The 10,161-nt window shown below is 37.5% G+C and overlaps 2 pseudogenes; one reads left to right on the forward strand and one right to left on the reverse strand.

Moving 5' to 3' along the window:
• Positions 1-5,052: 5,052 nt before the first annotated feature.
• Positions 5,053-7,709, reverse strand: LOC114027323 (annotated as a pseudogene).
• Positions 7,710-8,796: 1,087 nt separating this feature from the next.
• LOC114027317 lies at positions 8,797-9,744 on the forward strand (annotated as a pseudogene).
• The last annotated feature ends 417 nt before the right edge of the window (positions 9,745-10,161 follow it).

Consider the following 10,161-nt stretch of genomic DNA (forward strand, 5'->3'; position numbering starts at 1 on the left):
TCACTCTGAGCCTCAGTTTCCTTATGTATAAAATAAGAAAAAGAATAAAAGCACCTATTTCACAGAGTTATCATGAAAATCAAATGAAAAAATTTATGTAAAGCACTTTGCAAATCTTAAGGCACTATGCAAATGTCAGCTATAATATTTTGATATCTTGTCCAGTATTCTGACCAGAAGACAATGGTAATGTCATGGTACTCCATGTGATTCTAAGGTTTGAAAATATTATATTAAAAAGATGCCAGTAATTGGAAATATATTTAGAAGATGTTTAATAGAGAGTTATTTTTTGTGCAACTGTATTGGAGTACAATGTCAGCAGAAACATTTAGAAATTGATGTTTCTTAGAAACATGATTGGAGGGTAGGTAAGGTACATATTTATATTCATTTGGGGGATCAAGGCAAAGAAGATGTGGCCAAGGACCATTGTCTCATGTGATTTAGGGGACAAGATAAAAGAAGGGGAAGACCTAATTGCTGCTGCCAGAAGGAGATCTTGAGGGGTGAGATAAGCACAAAAAAGCTGTATTGGCAGTTTCTACTGAGAGAGTTGAGAGAAAGAAGAGTCAACATGGAGAAGAGTCTTAGTGCAGAAGATACAAAGGCTAAATTCAGCAGAAATGGCACTTTGTAGAAACAAAGAAAGGACCTAGAAAGAGAGGAATTGAGTGGTGATAGAGTCAAGCTCTTTTTTTTTAGTAATGTGGGATTGCTCCTGAACTCTCTTACTTCAGTAAGAGATGAACTATGAACCAGTTGACTGTCGAAAATAGCAATGTCAAAAAGTACAGGCTACTATGCCTAATTATCTGCTGGCTCTTGCCAAGGATGTAGGGCAAGGCAATGAGAGATTTTAGAGAATTTATTGGTTTATCAATTAGATTTGTGATTGATTTTTTTTATTTGATGAATAAAATAACACTTTCTCTCAGCTTCAAGTAAAAAAAGTATTGTTGTTTTTTTTTTCTTTTAAAGAAAGTCAAACATGGGCAGCTACATGGTACAGTAGATAGATCACCAGCCCTGGATTCAGAAGGACCTGAGTTCAAATCCGGCCTCAGATACATAACACTTACTAGCTGTGTGACCTCGGGCAAGTCACTTAACCCCATTGCCTAGCCAAAAAACAAAAGAAAAAAGAAAAAAAGTCAAACAGACTAAAAACTATGAAATTATCCCTGTCCCTGAGATTTTCTGAGCTATTTATCATGTAGAGATGACTTGAATTTCTCACCTATTGGGATACCAGTGATAAGAGGACTGATAATCACTGATCTAGGAGGGCCTGGGCTTTAGAAAATTCCACAGCTTCCGTGAGGAAACGGTCAAAGTTTCAGCAGAATTGAGGATGATTCCAAAAGGAAATTTTCCCAGTGATTCATAGCAATAACAAATCCTGTGAGAATTAGAGCCTAATACATTCCACTGGGATAAACTGCACCTTTTCTTGACTCCCCGAGTCCCACAAATTACTCCAGTGTCCCAAGATCCAAAACTTAATTATTGCCTCTAATCTATGTAACATAAGATGATGTACTGGGACAGAGACCCTCATCAGAATTCATTCACTTGTCACTTCTGATAAAGTTCTGTATATATGTGGGCTATGGAGAAAAGATGAAGTAGGATCATGAGAAAGTAAGAAGGAGTATAAAAGGGTGTGAGCTAAAGGAGTATTATCCAGGAGCCAATTCATTGTCACCCGAGAATAGTTTTAACTTCTTCCAATCTAAGCCTCATCTTCTAAAGGTGTTATAGATCGGGAACAAATTCATATGAAGGGACAAGCAACAGGACCACACATTGAGAGGAAGGTACTATCTAATGGATATTTATTGATAATGGATAGAGGCAAGTAGATGGCTCAGTGGATAGATTGTTTGGTCTGGAGTCAGGAAGACGTGAGTTCAAATCCAGCCTCAGACACTCACTAGTTGTGTCATCCTGGGCAAGTCACTTAACCTCTCTTTGCCTAAGAGGTGGCTCAGTGGATAAAACATGGGGCTTAGAGTCAGGAAGATCTGAGTTCTGATTCATACTCAGAGACTCAGTAGTTAGGTTTCTCTGAGCAAATCACTTAACTTCTGTTTCCCTTAATTTCCTAGAGAAGGAAATGGCAAACCACTCCAGGATTTTTGCCAAGCAAACTCCAGAAAGGGTCACAGAGTCAGACAACACTGAATGACTGAACAACAACAGCAATATGTAGTGGACACCTAGGAATATGATCTCTGTCTTAAACTTCCTACATAAGGATACTTGTGGGTATTGAAACTCTCTATGCATGACTCTTCCCTTGAACTCTGCCTACAGGGGACCTGAAAGACAAAAAGACCCTTGTGTCCCTCTATAGGGAATAATTAGGTGTGTAAATGCATGTTGTTTGATGATCAGGCACTTTTTTTTCCCCTGGATGGGTATGATGCCCCATGGACCTTCTTCCTTCACTGAACTTTGTGATTATCAAGATTTAAGATTATATTTAGCTGTTAGGGAATAAAAATTCCCCTTTAGTTAAAACAATGAGGACTTCCTCAAATCATATGCCAGCTAAAAACCAGGGTGGATAGTGAGATTTCAGTCCCTAAGACATCTCCCAGAGTAGTTGCTGGAGATGATGGGAGCTTCCAGACAGAATCACAAATGAGTCCTAGTTCTCTGTTTTGGTGAGCCTTCCTTTCAATTCATGCCTAACAATGATGTAAAAAGCAAGGTTTTCACACTAGGATCATAAGATAATGCATTGAAATCATAGATTTAGAAATGAGAGAGACGCAGAAGTTACAGGATTGTAGGACCACAAATTAGAGCTGGAAGAGACCTTAGAAGTCATCTAGTACTCTCTTCTCATGCTACCGCCGAGGAAACTGAGGCTCAGAGAGGTTAAGTATCTTCCTGACTTTCCAATAATATTATTTACTCCTCTCCATGTAATCTGTGATCCACTAACTCTGCCACCTTACTCTTCCTTGCACATATTTCATCTCATTATTGCCTGCATTTTCACAGGCTGTCTCCCATGCCTGCAATGCTTTCTCTCCTCATCATACCACCTGGATTCCCTGGTTTAATTTCAGTCTCAGCTAAAATCCCACCTTCTACAAGAAGCCCTTCCTGGTCCTGCTTAATGTTCATGCCTTCCTTCTGTTGGTTCTCTCCAATTTATCTCGTATATATTGTGTTTCTACATAATTGTTTGTATGTTGTATCCCCCATTACAACGTGAGTTTCTGTCTCTTGATTTTTTTTATGTCCCCAGCAGTAATCATTGTGCCTGGCACATAGTAAGTACTTAAGAAATGACTGAATGACCAAGGTCACATATACAGTAAGTAAAGCTGGAACTGGTGATCATGTCTTCTGACTCCAAATTTAGCACTCTCGGGAAGTTTAGGTGATGATTCATAAAAAGAGAAATTACAAGTTCAAGGCACCAGAGGCCAAGCCAAGCCCTGGATGAAGACAACATGAATGGGTCTATTAACTACTTTGTTAATAAAATGTTCACAGCCATTGTATGAACCCTGGGTCCTCTGCTTCCTCTCAGCTTCCCCTTTCTGTGATCATCACATAGAATAGTTGGTGATAGAAATTACACTTGGCATAACTAAATCCACGGGGAGCCAAAGAGGACAAAGGGGTCCTCTTGACCAGAAAATGGCTTATGGAAGTTAACTGCCAGTGGTGCTTGACTGTGCTGCTCTCAATCCAGATGCCAGCCCAGGTAGGCAGGGTGATCTTTCTGTTGTAGATAGTGATTATTGCCTGCATCCAGCACATTCTAGAGGTAACTTCTTCACACAGCAGCCTAGTCAGTGAGCTATTCTTGGTTTCCTTTCCACAGACTCACAGAAGAGAGGTACATTGAACTATTTGAATTGAACTAGACAATAAAATGCCAGGAGACCGTTGGGGTAAAGATTCTCATGATTCTTTTGCTATTATCACAACAAAATTACTGAATTCTCATCAGTAAATAAAATTGCTCAGAATTGAATCAGGAAACCTAAATCCATCAAGTGACATTCAATGTCACAGGAAGGTAAGAAAAGAATGGGGTTATGGAAATTGGGAACTGAAGTAGCAAGTGGATAAAGAATCTTTAAATGTATGGATGTAGCAAGACAACCTCCTCCATTGTGCTCAGCACAGAGAAGGGGCTTAAAAAATGCTTCTTCCTATATTGATTAAATAACTAGACACTATGGAGACCAGTTTACATTAAGTTATTGCTACCTTGGTAATGATCTACTTTTAACAATACAGATTTGGTCCCTCAAAAGGAAGTAATACAAAAATGAAAGAATGGATCCTTGGAGTTTCAGGTTCATTGGCACTCAACTTCCCTGAGTGCCAGTCCTCTCTCTCTCTTTTTTGTTCTCTGTGATATAAACAGCAATGTGCACAGAGTTGACATAATCTTTTTACTTTACAAAAAAAAAAAAGATGGAAACATTTACAAATCCTTCAGTAGTTTCTTTTTTTCAAAGTCATAAATGAAATCAGCAATTGTATGTGTGTCCACCCATCATGTCTGAATACCATATGAGTTAGTATTACCTAGGAATTAGAACTTGCCTCGGTATAGAAATTTACCTAGGCCAGTTCCTCATTCTTTAAAAATCCACAAGAGTGATAGCTTAGACCACTGTAGCTTTTATAATTTAAGACAATTGGAGAAAAGCAAATGCTTGTTTCCTCATTAGGAAACAAGAATACTTTCTCATCATTAGCCAGTATTAAAAATATTTCACAATTTGATTTACTTTTATCTAAGGGTAAAATTAATCCCCCCTACATCTAGGTGAATTTTTTTGGTATTCAGTAGTTCCAAAAGCAAATATGTCTGAATTTAGACTGAGTATTCATAGGTCAGTGCTAATATGAAATATGTGAGCATACTGGCTGAAGTCTATGTGTTAACAAAAACAGATTAATATAAAATGTTCACCAATATCATTCTTAATAATGTTGGCATATTTTTGCTCATTGAGAGGCCTGATTGATTCTTGAGTATTTATCCTGTTCACTGTGAAGAAGAAAACATCAATAGATGTCTTCAAGGTGTTTTCCAATTTGGTCTTTTAACTTCCTAAAACCTAAAAGATCTTCCTGTCCAATTTTAAGCATTTTTTTCTTCCCATGACTTAATTTCATTTTCATAACAAATTTTATCATTTTTGACAAGTTGCACATATGCCTGCTTCCAACATGATGACAAATTTTGCCATTCTTCATTTAAAACCTTCATCATTTGCTGTGCCAAAGTCCCTTTTGCTTCCTTGAAGTGTTTAGAAATAAAAATGTTATGAGTGAGGTTTTTTGGGCTATCCAAAGATGGTTAATTCTCTTTTTTCTTTAATAATTCCCTTTTATCCTTTCTTCAATGCTTCTCTTCTTTGAAAATTTTTCCCTTATTAGGATTGAGCTCTGATTTATATTTAGAGGTCGTTTCTTTGCATTTTTTTGTTTTTTTCTGTTTTTTATTAATTTATTTTAATTTATCAACAATCATTTCCATAAGCTTTTGAGTTTTAAATTTTTCTCCCCCTCCCTCCAATCCTACCTCCCCAAGATGGTGTGCATTCTTATATAAGCTCTACAAATACATCCCTTTTAAACATATTTTCACATTAATGATGTTGTAAGGAAGAATTAGAAACAATAGGAGGAACCACAAGAAAAAGAAAACAAAACAGAAGAAAAAAATAGCAAATAATATGCTTCGATCTACATTCAAACTCCATAGTTTTTTCATTGGATGTGGAAGGCATTTTCCATCTTGAGACCTTTGGAGATGTCTTTAATCCTTGCATTGCTGAGAAGGGTTAAGTCTGTCAAAGTCAGTCATCACACAATGTGACTGCTACTGTGTACAATGCTCTCCTGGTTCTGCTCACTTCACTCAGCATCAGTCCATACAAGTCTTTCCAGGTTTTTCTGAAGTCTACCTGCTCATTTGTTATAACACAATAGTATTCCATTACATTCATATACCACAACTTGTTCAGCCATTCTCCAATTGATGGGTATTCCCTCAATTTCCAATTCTTTGCCACCACAAAAAGAGCTGGTATAAATATTTTTGTACATGTGGGTCCTTTTCCCATTTGTATGATCTCTTTGGGATATAGACCTAGAAGTGCTATTGCTGGGTCAAAGGGCATGCACAATTTTAGAAACCTTTGGGCATACTTCCAAATTGCTTTCCAAAATGGTTGGATCATTTCACAATTCCACCAACTATGCATTAGTGTTCCAATTTCCCACACCTTCAACATTTATCATTTTCCTGTTTTGTCATGTTGGCCAATCTGATAGGTGTGATGTGGTACCTCAGAGTTGTTTTGATTTGCATTTCTCTAATCAATAGTGATTTAGAGCATTTTTTCATATAACTATAGATGGCTTTAATTTCTTCATCTAAGAACTGCCTGTTCATATCCTTTGACCATTTATCAATTGGGGAATGACTTGCATTCTTATAAATTTGACTTAGTTCTCTATATATTTTAGAAATGAGGCCCTTATCAGAGAGATTGATTGTAAAAATTCTTTCCCAATTTTCTACTTTCCTTCTAATCTTGGTTGCATTGGCATGGTTTGTGCAAAAATTCAATTTAATCTAAACAAATTTATCCACTTTGCATTTCATAATATTCGCTATCTCCTGTTTGGTCATGAATCTTCTGTTCTCCATAAATCTGACAGGTGAACTATTCCTTGTTCTCCCAGTTTGCTTATAGTATCAGCCTTTATATCTAAATCATGAACCCATTTTGACTTTGTTTTGGTATATGGTGTAATGTTTTGGTCTATGCCTAGTTTCTGCCATACTTTTTTCAGTTTTCCCGGCAGTTTTTGTCAAATAGTGAGTTCTTATCCCAGAAGCTGGGGTCTTTGGGTTTGTCAAAACATAGATTACTATAGTCATTGACTGCTGTCTTTTCATACCTAACCTATTCCACTGATCCATCACTCTATTTCTTAGTCAGTACCAAGTAAATTTGATAATTGCTGCTTTATAATATGATTTAAGATCTGGAATACTTAGGTCACCTTCCCCTGCATTTCTTTTTATTAGTTCCCTTGATGTTCTGGACCTTCTGTTATTCTAAATGAATCTTATTATTTTTTCTAACTCTATGAAATAATTTTGGTTGTTTTATTGGTACGGCACTGAATAAGTAAATTAGCTTAGGTAGAATTTTCATTTTTATCATATTATCTCAGCGTACTCATGAGCAACTGATGCTTTTCCAATTATTTAGATCTGACTTTATTTGTGTAGAAAGTGTTTTGTAATTGTGTTCATATAGTTTCTGGATTTGTTTCAGAACTCTCTTCTTTGTATATTTTAAAAGCACCTTGGTAGCTTCTTCAGATAATTTCTTCTGTGATTCTGGAAGCATCCTCCAAGCTTCAGCAAGCTTCTTAATTTTCTCTGTGTTTTTCAAATCTGGGTTTTATTCATTGAATATGGGTCAATATTCCACTGTAAAACACATATAAAAAAATGGATGAAGACAAAGGCTTCTTTGGAGCATTAGATAAAGTATAGTCTTTCATAAACCACTCCAATCCACAGATAGAGTTCACCTGGGGTGGCTCCAGCAGCCCTAGGTCAGCAATGGCAGGGGCTTGGAGGGCTCAGGCTGGCCCAGTGCCTCCAGTGCTCCCCAGCATCCCCACAGCAGCACCATGTCTCAGCCTGGTGCTGTCCTCCCACAGGCCACAGAGGCTGTGGCAGTGATGAGTCCCCCAGTCCTCCCCAGCAGAGGATCTGTCTTTGGTCTTTCATTTTCACTCTTTTTTAAATGTTTTGGGTATATAAACATCAAACAGAAATGATGAGCATTTGAGCCTCCTGTCCACAGAGTCCATTCCTCTTCCTCTGCCATTGATTCATCTGGATATTTCCAAAGCACTCATTCCCTTACTTCTTTTCTGCTCTGCTACTGCACCTGCCAGAAAACAAAAGTGTTTTTTTTTTTGAGAGAATATCTGTGTTGATGTAATATCCCTCTACCGAAGTGAGAGTATATAAATTTTTGGAAAAAAATCTTCTTCGATATCTAGTATAATTTTCTACACAAAGTAAATGATCAATAGCTTATTGATTATCTTTTTAATTGGAGGAAAAAAAGAAAATATTTGTATATTGTATGCTTTACCTATTATCGAAAGATCAGGCAAAGCAAGACAGTAAACATTCAAAACTGTAAGATTGGCCATAAGGTGATGGAAATTTTTTAATCTATAGAAAATTGTGAAGATTATCAAATATAGCACAAAGGGGTTGTCATATACATAAGAAGAAGAAGGATACACACCAATGAAGACCAGATTTGTCTTTAAAATATTATCTTTGGCAAGAGAGACAGTAAGATATAATGGACAGGAAACAATTCCCAGAGTTGGGGAGATCTGCATTCAAGTCCTGCCTCTGACATATAATGGCAGTATGACTATGGGGAAGGCATTTAATCCCCCAGTGCCAACCCCTCCCTGCAATGCTCAAAGGCTATCAACTGAAGACAAAGAACTGATCTTCATTAAAGGAAGAGAATAGAGGAAATTACTCACAGAGAATTCCATATTTGTATGAAAAGGAGCTAAGAGAATAAAAATGTGTTATTTTAATCAAAATAAGATCTCTAAAAGCACATTAGAGGCAAAATAATTGCATTGGAAAGGTGTCATACTCATGCATTTATGTTAATGCACTTAACAGTGGATAAAAACTCTTGGTGAAACCTTTTGCCTAAATGATCTCTTTGTCTCTGTCACAGAACCATGATGAACAATCACACATTGGTTAAAGAATTCATTCTGATGGAATTTCCTGTTGGCCCTGATATGCGAATGTTTCTCCTTGGGCTCTTCTCTCTGCTATATGCTTTCACCCTAATGGGCAATGGAGTAATCTTAGGACTCATCTCTCTGGAGGCCCGACTCCGCACACCCATGTACTTCTTCCTCTCACAATTGGCCCTTGTTGACATTTCCTATGCCTGTAACACTGTGCCCCAGATACTTGCAAACCTACTGGACCCAGTCAAGCCCATATCATATGCCAGGTGCATAACTCAGACTTTTCTCTTTTTGACATTTGCCACCACAGAATGTCTTCTCTTGGTAGTAATGTCTTATGATCGCTATGTGGCAATCTGTCACCCCCTCAGATACTCTGTCATCATGAGCTGGAGGGTGTGTATCATTTTATTATTTGCCTCTTGGGTCCCTGGCTTCCTTCTGACCTTGGCCCAGCTAATTTTATTACTGCCATTGCCTTTCTGTGGTCCCCAGAAAATCAACCACTTTTTTTGTGAAATCTTAACTATTCTCAAACTTGTCTGTGCTGACACCCATATCAATGAGATCTTGGTCTTGGCTGGAGCTGATTCTGTGTTGGTGGGACCCCTTTCCTTAATTGTGGTCTCCTACATGTGAATCCTCTGGGCAGTCCTGCATATCCAGTCAAGAGAGGGGAGACAGAAAGCCTTTTCCACTTGCTCGTCCCATCTCTGTGTAGTAGGACTCTTCTATGTCACTGCTATCATTATGTACGTTGGGCCCAAGCATGGGAACCACAAGGAGCAGCAGAAATATCTCCTTCTATTCCATAGTCTATTTAACCCCATGCTGAACCCCCTTATTTATAGTCTGAGGAACAATGAAGTAAAAGGAGCCCTGAAGAGAGTTTTGGGGAAAGAGAGATCACCATGGAAGTCTTGACCACCTATATGAACTACTGATAATCAGTCAAAAATTGTAACTACTGCCTTTTTTAAAAGCAAGTTAAAATCATATCTCATACTACTAAATTGTGCAGTAAAGTAAAATCTGTGTAGATACAAACATGTGTTGATTCTTTTTGTCAGACAGTATACATATTTTATACAAACTGTCAAGTTTCTAAAGAAACAATAAAAATGACCTACCAAAATGACTGAAACCAATCAAATGAGAAGATCCCCCTGAGGACAGTAGCATTTTTATCCATTAGGTTGGTTAAAAAAAGAAGTCATCTGGAGCTATGCATAGACTACACAAACCAAAGCACAGAGGGACCAAAGTGATAAGGAAATGCTGAGACAATACAGAATAATTTTCCAATACAGAATAAATACAAAAGCCCTTTGACTCTGCCAG

The sequence above is a fragment of the Vombatus ursinus genome, unplaced genomic scaffold (genome assembly GCF_900497805.2).
Source record: "Vombatus ursinus unplaced genomic scaffold, bare-nosed wombat genome assembly UNPS02014858.1, whole genome shotgun sequence".
Lineage (NCBI taxonomy): Eukaryota > Metazoa > Chordata > Mammalia > Diprotodontia > Vombatidae > Vombatus > Vombatus ursinus.